Genomic DNA, 17,648 nt, shown 5'->3' with positions numbered 1-17,648 from the left:
CTTCACTTTTTGCAGTGATCTTGTATCGAAAACTATTTCTGTGTCAATAACATGTTTTCTTTCTGTTTGCTTTGAGAACTGCAGATGATCATTTGCAGCTAGCAGGTTGTAATGCAGCCTTCAGCAATAATAATAGATCACACAGCAAAACATACTGCCAGATGTTTCTTTAGGTTGGAGATGGAGTCTTTTGACACTGAAAGCAGCTCGGTTGCTGGCAAACAGTTTGCATTGCACGGTCAGATATCTGGTCAGAACCTCTTATTGGATGTTCTGTTTGGCAATCCGTGGAATTACAAAAATTTGAGAGGAGATAAAGAGGGGATAGTCTAACATATGACACAGGAAAAGACCGCCGTGTAATCCATTTATTTCAACAAAGTAACTGTATTCTAATTATCACTTATTTAAGCAGTAACTGTAACAGAATACAGTTACTCATATTTAGTATTTTAAATACGTAACGCTGGTACATGTATCCCCAACACTGATTACCAGTAGTGCAGGACTTGCTGCACTTCGTTCAACACAAATTGATTTAGGAGTGTCCATGGCTGCAGGGTATTTGAATTCACATAGCTGATACTTGAAGTCGTTACTTAAGTAATACTTAAGGTTATATGTGATTCATTGTTGCATTAAATGCATACATATAAATGTAAATGTTAGACTGAGTAAGCGATGAAGCAAAGAACCAAGTGTTTCAATGTGCGCCTTAACATATTTTTTATTCAGTTTACAAATGCCTCCACTACCAATACAAAACTACAGAGGATGTACTGCAGCTGTCAAGGCCAAACCTGACTAACTCTACAAGAAAAAAAATGTTATGCTCAGAAAGGCTTTTCATTTTCTCATCTTCTCTAAAAATAGTTTGTGTTAAGATAAGGTCCCTGGGGGAACTTGTATAAAAACCCACTCCTTGCTCTTCCTTTTTTATGTTCTCCATTATTCTAGCAAAGCTGATAAAGTATTGACTTTTGAGCTTGTAAACCATTATGACCTTTAGTTGTTTTTCTGTGGAACAATCGTGGAAAGACAAAACAAAGGCACCAAAAATTTACCAGTGACTGTTTACTCTGGCTGAAAGCTGGAAGGGAATTATAAAATATGCAAAAGTGACACCAAATGAATACTAAGAATAACAGTTACTGATTAAACTTTAATTTGAGCTTTTTATTCATATAAAAGTTTTGAAACTTGAGGATTGTCAGCAAGCTTTAGACAGCTATAAACTGATTCCTAACCATTCAAAATTTCTTGAAATATAATTTGTCAATAAATCATAACGAATAGCATTATGAATTTGAGCCTCTTTTTATTCGGTTGCATCCTAAGTGCTTTGGGTATTTTTTTATAGAGCACTTTACTTCTCAAATGTAATATCTCTTTCTTCTCCGCCTTCTGAGCCTCCCCTAAAACATAAATCCACTCTAGACTAGCGTGCTCCGTAGTCCGCAACGATTCCACCGTCTCGCAGATTAAGGCAGAGTGATCCAAACAACTTGGCAACACTCTTCCTGACACTGCACTGATTTGCAAACTGATTACCATGTAAGAGGGGAAAAAACACAGCAGTGGATCTGTAGGGGTGTCATTTTTTTTCTAAAAAGGAAGCAAATGACACAGAAAGTGTAAAAAAGGCAGAAGATGGCAGAGCAGGGAGGAGGGAATAGAGTGAGGGAACAGGAAAAAGGGGGAAAGGAAAGCTACAATACTACTGATTGGGATGATCTATCTGACAAGATGGGAAGGAAACAGAGAGTCACAAAAGAAGATGGGCTACCTGCTTTTAGAAAAGAATAAGTGGGGATGGGAGGGGGAGTGATGATGATAAATTTGCAACTCCTTGCAAAAAGTTTAAAAAAAAAGATGTATTTCAGTCAGCTTTTAAAGTACCTATAGTGTAGCTACTTTAAAATAAGACAAGGTCAAAAATAAAAGCAGCATGCACAACAGACATGCAACACTTTGCCAGAAATAAATGTCATGGAAAAGATGGTGTTGCCATGTGGCTGTGGGGAGTCCTAATGTCTGCTTTTGTGTATTTGTGTGCAAAGCCATAAGCTTGCAGCCAACCTCCCAACATGGAGACGGGCCACAGTCCAGAGAGCTTAGGTAATTTGACAGATCGTGCCACTCAGGCTGGTGATGCTTGCAGCTCTCCCTTGCTATGGATTGTTTCCCCAAGCTTGTTTGGCCAGGCTGGCATGCCGACATAAGATGAATAGCGGCTCCTTCGCCCGGCCTGTCTGTCTCTGATCTGTCCTCGCTGCTCCAAGGTCAGCCAGCCGCAGAGTTGTGGAGAATAGGAATGTGGGCCTGGGTGGGCTGTTTGGCTGGCAGGCTGAGTGGAGAGAGAGGGATGGGGGCAGAAGCACCAGCAGAGGTGAGAGGAAGATATGTGTGTGTGTATTAAAGGGAGAAGATAGATTTCAGGGATTCTACAAGGAAGGTACATGACTTGGGTGTGAGCAGGTCTGCAAGTGCCCTGTCTTTGTTCTGTGTGTGCTTTTCTATTTTTGTGTGTGCAAAGAAAGAAAAGCGGTGAGAAATACATCAAACACCATCAGCATGCTGCTGTGATGGAGCCTGCATTCAGTTTGCTTGGCCACCTGCAGTTAAGTGCATTGGTCTCGCTTTGGTTTCCGCAGCCTCTTGGAATGGAAATCACCACAACTTCTTCTGTTTACCCAATGCTGCTGTTAGATGAGAAATCATCAGCCCTAATAGATAATCTGCAGGAAGAGATACAGGCTGTATTTCAGTCAGAAACACTTACCTACAAAAAAACTGAAATGGTTATGTAATTTTGTTGTTGGAAACCAGCTCAAGGTTTTGAGGATGCTCTTGATGAATATGAGCAAAAAAGATTAATCAAGACGAGAGCCGATCAGCTAATAAAAACATTCACTAACATATTATCAAACAAACAAAATGCAATTTATGAAACGGTTTTCAGCCGTTGAGTTTTATGTTAGGTGACTAAAACTGATTAAAGGGTTAAAGGAAAGCTAACCCAACACATGCTGGTCTTGGATATCCGGATCTTGAAAGTACGTGATGCATGTCTAATCACCAAAGTGACATCTTTTTTTAAATTTTTTTATCTGGTCCTCACTGAAGCAAGGGAAAGAAAAGAAATGCAGGCTTGTGATGGATTGGATGTAAAGGAAAGCTTGAAATTTGGGAGACATGTAACTTATAGGTGTTTGAGCACAGGCCTCTTCTGAGCCATAAAACGTATCATTTTCAAACCAGATGCTCAAATAAACCAGAACACAATGCAGTGCTGTGGTATGGAGGTCATTTTTGGATGTGTGATTTGTTTTCCTGTGCTACCTGAGATCAAATTCTTTTTTTTCCCCAGATTGTGACAAATTTGCTTTTGGCTGTTGTTGTTACTCTTTACACCCACTTGTTCAGATGTGGGTTTTATGTACAGTGTGTATCTCTGGCTCTAGTACCTTTCTGTTTGCATACCTGAGGGGTGTGTGTATGTGTGTGCGTGCATGTGTGTACATGTGTGTCTGAGTGAGTATGTGAGCCTCATGAGTGTACTGTATAAATGTCACTAGATCATCTCTTTGTGGATGCGGCTGAGTAAGTATAGCTCAGAAAAATCAATTTTGTGGCCCATAGGGGAAACATAAAACCACATTTTTTCATCATTTCAAGGCATGTTAGATAAGCTTTAGTCTTAAAGCGTGGCCCCTAAATCATGTGGCCATTTTTTTTAGAATAACGCTGCTGATATAAAAATAAAAATCCATGTACACTGCATTTTTTAGATTTTGAGCAGGTGACTGCTAAGTTAATTTAGGAAATTTGACAGATGGTACCACTCCTGTCGCTCCTCCCAGCTACTTTAATCAACTTTCCTTTTACATGTCATATGATTTGTATTGGGATGCTGTATTTATAGCAAACAATCTCTTGCTTGGGGACCTGTGTTTCGAGTGGCCTCTTGAGCCTTCCAACTTCCAGTAATGATGTTTTTCTGATGTGCAACATAGAGCCTCCTTATTTCATCAGCCCACACTTCACCCCTGTGCCTTTCACTTTTGCTCTTAACTTATTTCCCTCTCCTCTCTCTTCCACCATGCCCGCACCCCCTTGTTCAATCTCTGCACTGTCAGTTTGTGGCTCTCGCCTCTCCTTCAGTCATTGATCATGGTGGCAATAGTGTAGTGTTTGCTGGTCTGGAAATGTGTGGCTCAGCAGGGAAGGAAAGGAGATCAAACACTTTAATTACAGCAGACTTGTAGGTGGTGCCAGCTACAGGCAGCAGTCATGTAACAAGGACAGGTAGAAGAGAAACGCCTGGGAAAACACGGCAGCATCAGAGCAAATATCTCCTTAATCCAGATGCACTCACTCTCGCACCTGCACACATACCTTGACAAACATCATAAATACCTTGCCATTCTTGTGCTCATATATCGTGCTGACATTGATGTGCCCTGAATATGTATCAAATATGAATGCTAGTGAAAGCTCTGCTGAACATATTTATAGGAGAGGGGATCAGTCACTCATGTGTGCAAACACCGCAAGTGCATTAGCATACATCAAGAGTCAAAAACCAGCATGTGCATAGCGTACAATGCATAAACATTCATGCAGTTCATCCATAGCTCACTTACTAATCAAACTAACAAGCTTCATTAGCCAGTCTTCCACTAAAGATTCATCATCCTGTAAGACCTAAAAACCTTTTGTCATCCAGCTTTTATCGCACCGCTGATTCATTTGTATGACCTGCGTTGATTCTGCAGAGAACTACATAGAACGGAGAGAAAGCCTGACACACACTGGCACTGTGATTGATGTCCTGTCTCGCTCATCCCAATGCTGATTCAGAGCTCCAGGCACTGTGGGAACCAACTCTCTACTTGACTGGTTTTTATTCCTACCAGGTAGTGCCTCGCTGTCACTCAGGACCCAGTCATGACTGCACACGGTGTCAACCAGCTGATCGGGCGGGTTGAGAAACCAGGACCTACAGTACTTTGAAGACAGGCTCAAATGGTTGAATGAGGTCGAGAGATCGGGCTATGTGACCTAAAGGTTAAGAAATCAATATGGAATTGTAATCAGCTTTGGCAATGTGGTAGAGAGGAATAAGTGAGAGACTGATGAAATATAACAGATAGGATCAAGGAATAGGTAAATCATGAAAAGTCAACGGAGAAAGAGCGAGATAAAGAATGGGCACTCTAATTAAGATAGCTACACAAAGCCTTTTGCTGTTAGGATTAGGTTATAATTGTTTGGGCTGCTTTGTGGGTGTCTGCCTTAGAAAGCAAATTAACTCAATACTGATTTTAGTTCAGCCTGAGCAAAGTGTTTTCATTTTTCCCTGTGAAAAAACAGAAGTGCAATAAAACAAGTTGGCACAATGTAATCAAGGAGCCCAATCCTGCGTTATTGTTTGTGAACATAATTGATATTTTAATTCAGATTCTCCGCATATGTATTGCCCCCGACAAAGACATTGAGGACAAATTTAGAAAGATGTGTGAAATAATACATGACAACTGACGGTTGTATTAATTTTGGTGTTTCATCATTTCACATTCTGCAATATTACTTTTTATCTGCTTAAATGTAGTGTTTCAACCATTCCCACAGAGACTGCCGAACACATATCAGCTTTATGGTTGTTTGGTCTGGCTTGCACCACAGAAATTGATTATTTTTTTTCATAAAGAAGCGAGGTCTTTGATATGGAGCATCAATTTTTCAGAAGTGTTTTTCTTTGATAAACAAGGGCCTTTTCCTCACCGGCTGAACACAGGCGCAGGTTTGGACCTAACCCAGTGCAGGCTGGAACGAGAGCAGTCAAAGAAATTATGGAGAAAATAGAGAGAGTGAGACAGAAAGATGGAGAAAGGGGGGTCTTGGAGGGGAACAGCTGAAGATGGAGGCAGCAGCGATGAAGAGTAGAGAATAAATATTTATTTCCTGTAATGTTTTTGCATGACAGATTCTATATTATATTTCAATGTGGTGCTGCACCTCAACCATGAGAAATGTGCTGGCAATGAATTGCACACGCCAATAAAGCACATTGGGGGATTTGGAAAGAAAGAGGAAGGGTAAACAGATAGTAGAGCTGTGCAAGAGGGAGAAAGCTGTAAAAGATAAGTGAGAGAGGAAGCGAAGGAATAGGAAAGAAAGAAGAAAATAACTGATATGAAAGGAGGAGCCGAGGGAGGAGATACAAACAAAGCGCCGACATCAGAAATTGACATCACGGGCACGGTAAATGGGACAACGTACATCAAGCAGATCACGATAGTGTACACAGGGAAAGATGGCAAAAGAATGAAAGAGAGATTTGTGGCCTGCGGAGTGAAGGGCATGAAATGAATTGATCCAGGGACCCACTGGAGTGTGCCCTGGAGGATATGTGCGGTTGGGTCATGGAGAGGAGTGGGCTGTGGGAGCAGGGATGGTTTGGGGCTCTATAGAGCCAGCTAAAAGAAAGAAGAAGGAACAGACAAGGCCCATTAACTCAGGAATAGTAAGATCACCCAGGGAGGGGTGGCAATTTATATCTGCACTGACATGGGAGGGGAATGAGGATGTTTTAAATGGGAATCTGTAAAATCTTCTGTTTTCTGTATTTATGCCGTATCGCTTTTGGTGAGCTGCACAGTTTTGCACCATACTTACACCAACTTTAAGACACAATCTAAAGTTTCTTCTTAATATATGTAATTATAATAATATTTACTTTACACTTTGAGCCATGCTTAACAACTAAACTACAGAAATATATATAAAGAAAGAGAGGGCAGAAAGATTTTTAACAGTATCTCATCATGTGAAACTAAGGATTGTTGGAATATTTTGCCATTGTTGGGAATTGTGTTCATTCATTTATGGTTTAATGACATTATTTAGCATCGTAATGTTGGTCTGCTGGCGAAAAAAACATGGAAAACCGGAAATAAATGTATGGAAACTACATGTGCAAATTTCAGGAAGAGTATGCAAATACTCATATAGAACTGTAGTGGCCATGATTTTCACACCAGCAAAGTTTAACAGCATAGCCAAACATGTACAGTTTAACAAACTTATGTGCTTTATCAACCATTAAAAGAAATTATCATATACAATCTTTAAAACCTACATTACAGTAAAGACATAAAACCAGCCATGTAGGGCCACAAACCAGAGTATTCCTGTGGTAGGTACTTCAAAAACTGGGAGGAACATAGGGTTACGTAAAAGAGTGGATGACAATGTACACTGCTGGATTTATCCTCTAGAAAAGTTGCCATCTGAAGGAGAGAAGAGAGTGCAAGGTGGTGTCAGGGGAGAGTATAGCAAGGCAGTATCGAACGCTAGTCTGTAGGATGACTTTGGAAATCAAGAAGGAAGAGGGTGAAGGCAGAGGCAAGGATTTAGTGGTGAAAGTTGAAGAAGAAGAAGAATGTTGTGCTGAATTCAGAGAAGAGTTGAGAAAGACTGTGTGATGGGGAAGAGTTACCAGACAACTGCGAAGGTACAGCTGTACTGCTGAGGGTAACTACCAAGAAGGCGTTTGGTGCCTTTGGAAAAAGACAAGAAGAGTCAGTGGTGAAATGAGGAAATACAGGAAAGTATTCAAAGGAAGAGGTTAACAGGAAGCCCCGGGGCAGACTCAGGACACGCTAGAGAGATTATATCTCTCTGCTGGCCTGGGAACGCCTTCCCACAGACAAGTGGAGGAGGGGAGAGGGAGGTCTGGTTTTGTCTTCTTAGGCTGCTTTTTTTTTTGTTGATTTTTGTTTAAATATCTGTAAATCAGTTTGTAAAAACATACATTTAGACACACAGTGTGTTTTTTTTTTTTTTTTTTTTTTTTTTTTTTTACATGGACATCATATATTTTATCTGTCTGTATTTTACATATAGCTGGGACCTTACACCAGATTGTGTTCACTCATCAACAATTAATAGAACATAACATTTGTGTGCAGTTATCAGTTGGTAATAGGTTCTCTAGTGTGTGAGATAAACTGTGAGTAATAACACATACATTTGTATTTTTACATAATTATATTAACATAATATTGCCAGAGTTTAGCGATTTAAGACTTTGGCTGGTTCCTAGCTTCAGACTTTTAATGCAGACAGAAAATATGTGGATGGTACACCACAAGGAGCACATGTTTCAAACTGAGTTACAAATGTGATAATGAATGAATAATAAGAAATAATGAAATATATAACAAAGACAGACTGGAATAGGGGAAAAATCCAATTCACAAAAGATTAATTTAACTGGGGTGTATCAAGTGGTTTGTAATAATTGCAGTGCTCGATTTTAGTTTAATCTGCAGGGAATCTGTCACATCTACTCTTTCAATATTCCTTGTGCCAGGAAAAGTGGTGGCAAATGGTGGTGAAATCAATGAAGGCATTTGTGTTTTGCTGAATCAGACAGATGTGAACCTGCAGAAACCTGCATTCAGACTTACAGTTAAAGAGAAGGAGTTATAACTGTGGCGTTATCGCCAATATACGATAACTACAGTTTTCGATTCCTTTTAGCCACTTCTACATACTGTTTTAGTTTGCTGTTCTATATTGTTAAGTCACTTCTGACTCACCAACTCCATGTTTAACTGTGGGCAGCCACATTCATGCACACACAATCTGATTGTAGGCTTCCTGCCCAGTGTGAAATGATGGCAAGCCAAATTATTTGAGTGGCTAGTGAACACATCCGAACACCCAGGAAGCCAGAGGGAGGCAGCTGTTTTACTGAGGAGTTGGCTGACTAAAGTGTGGCAAAAGTGCCAGTGAATATTGGACTTCATTCAACAGGTGGTGAGAAAGAGACTTCCAACTGAACGCTTATGTTGTTCTGTTTCTTCTGTATGTGTAAGCAATGCTTGCTAAATGTTTTCTAACACATTAACACTTTGATAAATGAACTCTTTATGAGAAATGTTGCTCTGAGTTTGATTTAGAGTCTGATTTCTGTGTACTACCCATCAAACTAATTCGCACACCATTCATTTTGCCATCCAAGTTGAAGGTGTCTAACAAAATGCACTGATTAGAACGTAATAGTAATGACAAGGACAAACTCAGTCCAAAGCCTTTGCAGTTTGTTCACATTGCAGCCTTGCACTATATATGCACACGAGTTTGCCCATGCACTTAAATGCCGTACAACACTGAGAAGAAGCACTGATGTGTGACAGACTTGCCTGATGGCTGGCAATGTGCTTTGCAGGCCATATCAATGGAAGTGTCTTCCTTGCTTCCCCTAAATGCACTCAGACAGTGACAAAGACAGAGGCTGCAGTCTGAATCACTGAAATGGACAGCCTTAGGACGCTGAGTGAAAGTCAGACAGTTTAGTGGAAAGTAGTTAGAGACTGAAGCCTAGTCTCCCGGATCCTGGTGAAACAGGTGAGTGTTGCAGTGGTGCAGAAGCTGACATATGCCAAGGTGGAGGGATAAGACCTCCTGGCTTCAATGTCATCTGTCGCCATTAGAAAATATGTGCCCATGTGGTCAAAAGAAAGAAAAATTATAGAGAAAGGGCAGAAAACCTAGGGAAGAAGGAAATGCAGCTCTGTATTCAGAAAGATAGGCTGGTATATTTCATAATCCAGAGCTGACAATCTAAACTATCAGTAGTACTCAACATAAAAGTGAAAACTTACTTAAACTTACTTAAAACTTACCAGCTTGACATTTAAAATTGTCTTTATAGTTGTGGATGTTGGATCTTTTTATCAGAAAAACTAAAGAGACTCAATGTTATTTAATTTCAAAGTCTTAAAAGGTCTCAACCACTGTGCAGTGTCAAGGTACATTATTGTGAGGTCAAGCTGGCACTTAATTGATATATATTGATTCATTAGACATTTGTACTAACAAAGACAGATATTTTACCAGACTGCAGTTATATTCAATATACCCAATTCTCTATGTCCCTTCAACTTTGCTCTTTTGGTACACTCTCACTGCTGTGATATAAATTTCAGATGGTGCACTCACCTGCAGTCTAAAAACAACTGGCCCTTATCTGCCCACTATCAAATGTCCAGCAAACACGATTAGAAACTGGCAGGTGAACATAGCGGTGCATTCAGCAGCTAAGTGGCTAGGTATTTCCCTCAGCACCTGGTGGCAACCAAAACCAGGAGTAAATGAGAACTATTACTTCATGCTCATGAGACCTCTGTATCAAATTATAAATATTGTTGTGTTCAAAGGTTGTTTTCCTGTCCCCAAATGTCCCGAGAATCAGTTCAATAAGGACAGATCATTCGAAAGAATTGGACATGATTTATAGAAGAACAGAGTTTGAGTAAAAAGTTGTTTGGTGATTACGCCAAGTTACACAGCAGAGTGGAGTCCAAAGTGGTAGAAGTAGGTCAGGACCCCCCGGAATCTCGACACTGGTTGTAGCGGAAGAAATGTGGCAGGTGGAGACTTGGATGAGGATCTCTAACTGGCCAGAATGAGCTGGAGGCAGGAAGGATGCAGGTTGCACGAATGAGACCTGACAGGTGGAATGACACTGCCTCTGAGTTGTGGAAAATGCAATTAGAAAGACAGTAACGATAGCTGGTAACTTGGTGGGAATTGCATTACCAAGCTTAGAAAACATTTATAGGGACCAGGCAAATAACATTGTGAGTGATTTGAGACACCCACTTGCCTCCTCCTTTGAATTTCTACCATCTGCACAGTGCTGTTGCTCACCCATTGTTCACCAAAAACAGGTCCAAATGGTCTTTTATTCCTCAAGCCATCAAACTTCTGAACACGAGCAACACATAGGCTGCCAAGCTGGTCAAAATCGTCCTTAAAATACAAGGAGAGTGAAAGCCTCATCATGTGCTTTATGTTTTTTGTTGATTCATTTTTTTCTTTTCTTTTTTGTCCTGTCCTGTCCATGTAGCAACCAGAATTCTAGCATGAAGGCCAAAAAAATTCCCAACAGATTAACTTTTCCAAGTGGACCATTATGGCATTTGCTATAATGGTCCTCTTAATAGTTATTAGATCTTTATTAGGAGTTTTTTTATTTTGAGTTTTTACAATTACAGCGGACAAGACTGGGAGATGGAAAAGAAAAGAATAATGAAAGAGAAGTTGGAGAGAAAGTTATCAGAAGGGGAGGGAGAGGGAAAATGGAGAAGAAGATGGATAGAGAGAGAAGACAACAACAACACAGCTGACAAACCACAGCAACAACCGACACATGCATTAATTATAGTAAATAATAAATATTAAATGTTCCTGAACAGAATACTTGTTTTACTCATTTAGTGAGTAAATGAGCCTCAGTCATTTGACATCGTAACAGATGAGGTTCCTCTTGCTAAACACCTTGGCCAGCATACACTATGAAAAAGTCGGTTTCTTCTATAGTAGATTAACAAGGAATGGCGTAACCATGATGGAGAGGAGACAGCAGCTCTGACCATATTCGGTCTAAGTTGAGCAGGTGCAGGCTCACCAGCACTTTCAGGTTAGCATTTATAAGAATGTCTGAATCTAGCAAATGTTGACAGTTAACCATGTCACCCAATGCTCAAGCCTTTTTAATTCAGTTCGTTTTTTGCTATTGTTACATTTTAATATACTTTTAAAAAAAAATTTTCATTTGTAGATCAGTGTTTCTGAGCTCATGAGCAACAATTTTTTTTTCAGGACAGCTGCTATAAACGTATGATTTATAGGATATGATGCTGGACATTAAACAGAATATAAAGCACTTATAATGAGATTAATCTTAAACATATACTGAAGCAGTAATGCTAATCCATTTAACACCGATTTAAGTCTTCAGCCAGGATGGAGTGCAGAAAGGTGAAGACGTCCTGGTGGGGTACTGACAGGCAGCACAACAGAGGTCATTTCTGCTTGCCTTTGTGTAAAAGTCACTGCACGCCACTGACATGGTGTATACAAATGTGTAATGATTTCTGCTGTAATCAAATTTCTTGACGGGAACAAATAAATTGATCTAGCTATCATTAGAAACACATGAAACAGAGACTGACTGGTTCACAGAATGCGGGCCAGAAAATGATTGGGCCAGAGTGATGACGACAGAATTACGTTGTTATTATTAATGTAGATAAGGGTAAAGAGTTAGACTTCTGCTAATTAAATCAAAATGTATTTCAACATTTGGTAGATTAAAAATATTCCACAGATTACAGAGCAAGCTTAGCTTCAACTTTACAGATGCAATAAGTAAACTTTTTTTGTCTGTTTTCCCATCCTTTGGGGGCCTATGCAACGTTCTTCAGTGGGTTACAAAAGTCATTTTCACTAAATCTAAAATATTCTGTCATCACCAAAGACTTCCCTTGCAGAGCCTGAAATAAAGCTGGATGAGAAAAAGTTCATTCAGCAGAGCCAAACTTCAAGAATTCACACACACTTGAGCATATAGGCACTATACTTTATCATTCAAGTAATGCAAGCAATTTCTCATTTTATTTGTACTCCCCCCCAACCCCCTTTTGATGACAAGCTGCAAAGCCAGGCCCTTACATGACACACTTTCTTTTTGAGCCTATAACACCTTATAACCCCTCTTGAGTTCCAATTTATTATCAGGCAGCTGAATGAATAGTAGTTGAGGGACTTACAACCTATGATGTTCCCTTTCTTCCTTTTGTAGTCAAGGTAAAAAGGACACAGCTCAGCAATAAAGCCGTAAAGCTAATCACAGCTCAATGTGTGCCCAGCATGCATTTAATACTTTAATACATTTACTGCGCAATCTACATTGTGCCTCTACCCATCCATGCACTTTTATAGGTGGACTTAATAATTAAAACAAATTTGAGGACGTTGTTCTTTAGTATAACACAATTTAATTTACTGACTAGAATTTCCAATTAACTTCACCCACATCAAAACAAAATGTTTAATCGTTTGTGAATTAAATAACATATTTGGTCCTCTTTTCTTTTATACCACAATATGTATCTGTTTGGAGAGTTTGGCCTGTCAAAAATGCTACTTAATCCGCCTCCCTCTCGATTTAGTAAAGACCTCGCTTCACCTCCATCACTGCACTGTGAAACATTTTGTTCTGAATACAGAGCCTTCTGCTTCTGCCCAGTGTCTGCCTATTTTTCTTTTTTCATTTACTTCTTTTCTTCTCTTTTGCCGCAGGGCACAGCATGTCATTGTGCATAGCCGGTATTGCTGACAGAGTGTGACGTTTAGGTGAGAATGCACAATGGCCTTGCAGGTCACTTTTATTCATTATCAAACTTAGATCACAGTGAAATATTCAGCACAGCTCTTAATACGCGTCACCTGCATTGTCACTGTCGAGGTTGAGTCAAATCTCCCGAGTGTAATATCTGCCAATAGCCAGATGAGCTGATCACTTATTCTGAAATTACTTTCCACCTTCCCCAGAGCTCTCCTGTTGTGCTTTGAAATTATCTCTCTGGGTTCTAATATGCTGCTTTCAGAGGTAATCTAACAACATTACAATGTTAAATTGCTTTTGCTTAAGACTTGTGGAAGTGGTCACTATAATAAATCATTTTCTTTATGCAATGAAGTCAAATGGATGCTTTTGTTGTTAGCGCAGTTACTTTACAATCACTGCTGAGGAGGTGCAGGTTTTTGCTTTGACTTATTTATTCCTTATGAATATATGAAATGTAATCACTCAAAATAAATATTCTGTTTGTTGACAGCCACTGCGTCTCCTACATTAATATTCTTAAATGTGACCAAATGTAGATCCAAATAGTGTGTGTGTGTGTGTGTGTGTGTGTGTGTGTGTGTGTGTGTGTGTGTGTGTGTGTGTATATATCTATATATATATATATATATATATATATATATATATATATATATATATATATATATATATATATATATATATATATATATATATATTGTTTTCATTTACAGAATTTGATCCATTCAGTTCATTAGGACTAGAAGACTGTTTTCTCCCATTGATGTGTGTGCAGTGCAGCAAATGAAGGATACTAATGCGTATGCTCTACAGGCCTTAAATTGAAGAGTCCAGCATCCGGTATTCATTTCTGCATAATACATTAATAATGAGTCCTTGCATGCAGTGAGGGTGATGGTGTTAGCTTTTGGTTAGACCAATCTGTAATGTAGGTACGCCTTTTATTATTCTGATTTGATCTGAATCACTAGGTGTGTGAGCGTTGAGAATGACTCAGTAGGTTTTGAAATAACAAAAATGAATAGGCCTAATAATGTTATACATGAGATGATTAAGTTTAGATGTTATTAAATACAAACTGTAATTTAGGCTGATGATAAGCATTTGAGTTTATTTTAAATCCATGTTTTTAAGAATCTATTCTGTACACATGTACTTTTGAATATAAGAATATGAAGGATGGATGTGACCACCATGACATTTGTGATCTTTAAAACTTTTCAGTTGAGCCTTATGGCATTGACAGACCATATTTAAATGAGAGGGTGGAATGCTAAGTTATCAACTATTACTATCAAGTTAGCAAGCTGCAGCTATTAAGTGTATTATGAGTACAATGCAGACTATTAAAATTTCATTTTCACACACCAAAACATGACCACAGACTTCTTTGTGAGAGTATACTTCACAGCAAGTTGCATTACTTCCATTAAAAAGCCATCAGCGCCACAAACACAGTGGAGAGGTCCAGCTCAATTACTTAAATTAGAGGACTTAGAGCTCAGCAGACAGCTGTTGGCTACATTTACTCGTGTCGGCACACCTGACATTTTAACACACCTAACTATAAACCTTGAAAAATTCCAAATATAGGGATTTACACAAAAAAAATAACTCACCCACTGTACATTTGTTGTGAAGGGCCAAACCAGCTATAGATGAAGTTCTTCCCTGGAGTTGGACTTTTTAGAGGCAGTATCAAATCATCATTTCATGTTGAATTGCTGCTTTTGGGACTTCTGCACTGGCTTCGTATTCATTCATCCAGCCACCCATTACTGTCTGCCACTGGTCTATCTGTGTTTTGATCTTTTGTCTTGGAAGTGCAGAAGCTCTCCACCCCTTTAGGGTGGAATTGGAGCCTTTTCCACTCCCTGGCTGGACCACCTGTGCCTCATCAGTTTAATCAGCTGCAGTGCAAAGGGACCAGCTCAGCCACTCAGACCTTGTCAGATTATCACTTAACTCAGTGTGCTAAACAGGCCAGTCTCTTTGCTGATCCTTTTGTAATAATTTCCTTTGAGAACAAACAATGTGTTCATTATCTCTAGTGTCTGCCTCTGCCGGTGGTTTAGCCATCATACTCACCTTTCTCCACAGAACGTTGGTTATCTCTCTTTCCTTAACCAATCGGACACTCAACTGCTTCCTTCACTGATCGTCCTCCTCAAACTAACACCTGCCTGCTCACTCTCTGATGGCTCCTTCTTTCTCACCGATGACAGTACTCCTCGCTGGCGCACTGGCGATGCACTTTGCCCGGTGCAGTGGAAACCGTTATTGCGTGCCGCAAGCAATCGACCCTTATCCCCTCTCCACCATAAGACTCATGTTTGTGTGTTTGTGTGTGTGAACCACAAGGACCACACTGCTGTCCTTGTGCAGTTCTTGCGCTTGAGTCCATTAGCCTCCGGTTTAGCCGGTCATGACACCATCCATCCATCTTCTTCCGCTTATCTATGACCTACCCCAGCTGTCATAGAGCGTGAGATAAGGTAGACTCTGGACAGGTCGACAGTCTATTGCAGGGCTAACACAGGGAGATAGACAACCACTCATACTCATAGCCAACTAAATGCCTTCTTACTGTACCAGAGAGAAGCCACACAGACACAAGGACAACATTGACCCCTTATTGCTAATATGAGGAATTTGGAGATACAGTGGGGCAAAAAAGTATTTAGTCAGCCACCGATTGTGCAAGTTCCCCCACTTAAAATGATGACAGAGGTCAGTAATTTGCACCAGAGGTACACTTCAACTGTGAGAGACAGAATGTGAAAAAAAAAAATCCATGAATCCACATGGTAGGATTTGTAAAGAATTTATTCGTAAATCAGGGTGGAAAATAAGTATTTGGTCAATAACAAAAATACAACTCAATACTTTGTAACATAACCTTTGTTGGCAATAACAGAGGTCAAACGTTTACTATATGTTAGGATGCCTGGGTCGTTGACCCAGGGTATTTGAGTTTATTATATTATTTAGACTTTTTAGTCTTTGGTTTCTTTGAGTTCTGTCTTATGGTTTATGTCTCTGTCTTCTTTAGTTGCTCTGTCTCCCCTATCACCTGTATCCCCTTGTCTAGTTCGCGTCTCTGTGTATCCTTAGTTCCTATATCCCCGTGTTCAGTCAGTGTTTGTGTCTGCCCTGGTCCCACGTCTCTGTTCCCTCTGTAGTGCCTGCATGTGAGTCTGTGTTATGTGTTTCCTGTTTTACTTTGAAGGTCTCTGTCTTATCTCAGTGTGTTCAGTTTACGCTTCCTTTTGTCTCGTCAGTTCTGATTTGCCCCAGCTGTTTTTCCCTCCTGTTACTCATTCCCTGATTGCTCCCTCTGTGTATTTAAGCCCTGTGTTTCTCTGTGTCCATGTCGCGATCTACCGTTTATTTGCTGTGTGTTTTTGCCAGTCCACCGGTGTTAGTTTATTTGAGTTTTTTGCAGTTATGTTATGTTTGCGTTCAGCATTAAAGCTGTTTTGGTTTAAGTTTGGCTTTGGAGTCTGCATCTTGGGTCCTATCCCTGTCCGCACACAGCCGTCACCTAACACTATAGGTCTTTACCAGGTTTGCACACACAGTAGCTGGTATTTTGGCCCATTCCTCCATGCAGATCTTCCCGAGAGCAGTGATGTTTTGGGGCTGTCGCCGAGCAACACGGACTTTCAACTCCCGCCACAGATTTTCTATGGGGTTGAGGTCTGGAGACTGGCTAGGCCACTCCAGGACTTTCAAATGCTTCTTACGGAGCCACTCCTTTGTTGCCCGGGCGGTGTGTTTTGGATCATTGTCATGTTGGAATACCCAGCCTCGTTTCATCTTCAAAGTTCTCACTGATGGAAGGAGGTTTTGGCTCAAAATCTCGCGATACATGGCCCCATTCATTCTGTCCTTAACACGGATCAGTCGTCCTGTCCCCTTGGCAGAAAAACAGCCCCATAGCATGATGTTTCCACCCCCATGCTTCACAGTAGGTATGGTGTTCTTGGGATGCAACTCAGTATTCTTCTTCCTCCAAACACGACGAGTTGAGTTTATACCAAAAAGTTCTACTTTGGTTTCATCTGACCACATGACATTCTCCCAATCCTCTGCTGTATCATCCATGTGCTCTCTGGCAAACTTCAGACGGGCCTGGACATGCACTGGCTTCAGCAGCGGAACACGTCTGGCACTGCGGGATTTGATTCCCTGCCGTTGTAGTGTGTTACTGATGGTGACCTTTGTTACTTTGGTCCCAGCTCTCTGCAGGTCATTCACCAGGTCCCCCGTGTGGTTCTGGGATCTTTGCTCACCGTTCTCATGATCATTTTGACCCCACGGGATGAGATCTTGCATGGAGCCCCAGATCGAGGGAGATTATCAGTGGTCTTGTATGTCTCCCATTTTCTGATGATTGCTCCCACAGTTGATTTTTTCACACCAAGCTGCTTGCCTATTG

General features: G+C 40.3%; 1 long non-coding RNA gene across 1 annotated transcript; it reads right to left on the bottom strand.

Annotated features, from left to right (window-relative positions):
- Positions 1 to 9,914: 9,914 nt before the first annotated feature.
- Positions 9,915 to 15,063, bottom strand: LOC113032345 (uncharacterized). The gene is made up of 3 exons (XR_003273863.2): positions 14,827 to 15,063; positions 10,726 to 10,827; positions 9,915 to 10,522 (listed from the first exon to the last, which is right to left on the bottom strand). It is a non-coding gene; the product is annotated as an uncharacterized LOC113032345 (long non-coding RNA).
- Positions 15,064 to 17,648: the final 2,585 nt, after the last annotated feature.

The sequence above is a fragment of the Astatotilapia calliptera genome, chromosome 11 (genome assembly GCF_964374335.1).
Source record: "Astatotilapia calliptera chromosome 11, fAstCal68.1, whole genome shotgun sequence".
Classification (NCBI taxonomy): Eukaryota; Metazoa; Chordata; class Actinopteri; order Cichliformes; family Cichlidae; genus Astatotilapia; species Astatotilapia calliptera.
The sequence above is the reverse complement of the archived record's forward strand: the minus strand, read 5'-3'. Positions and strand labels throughout refer to the sequence as shown.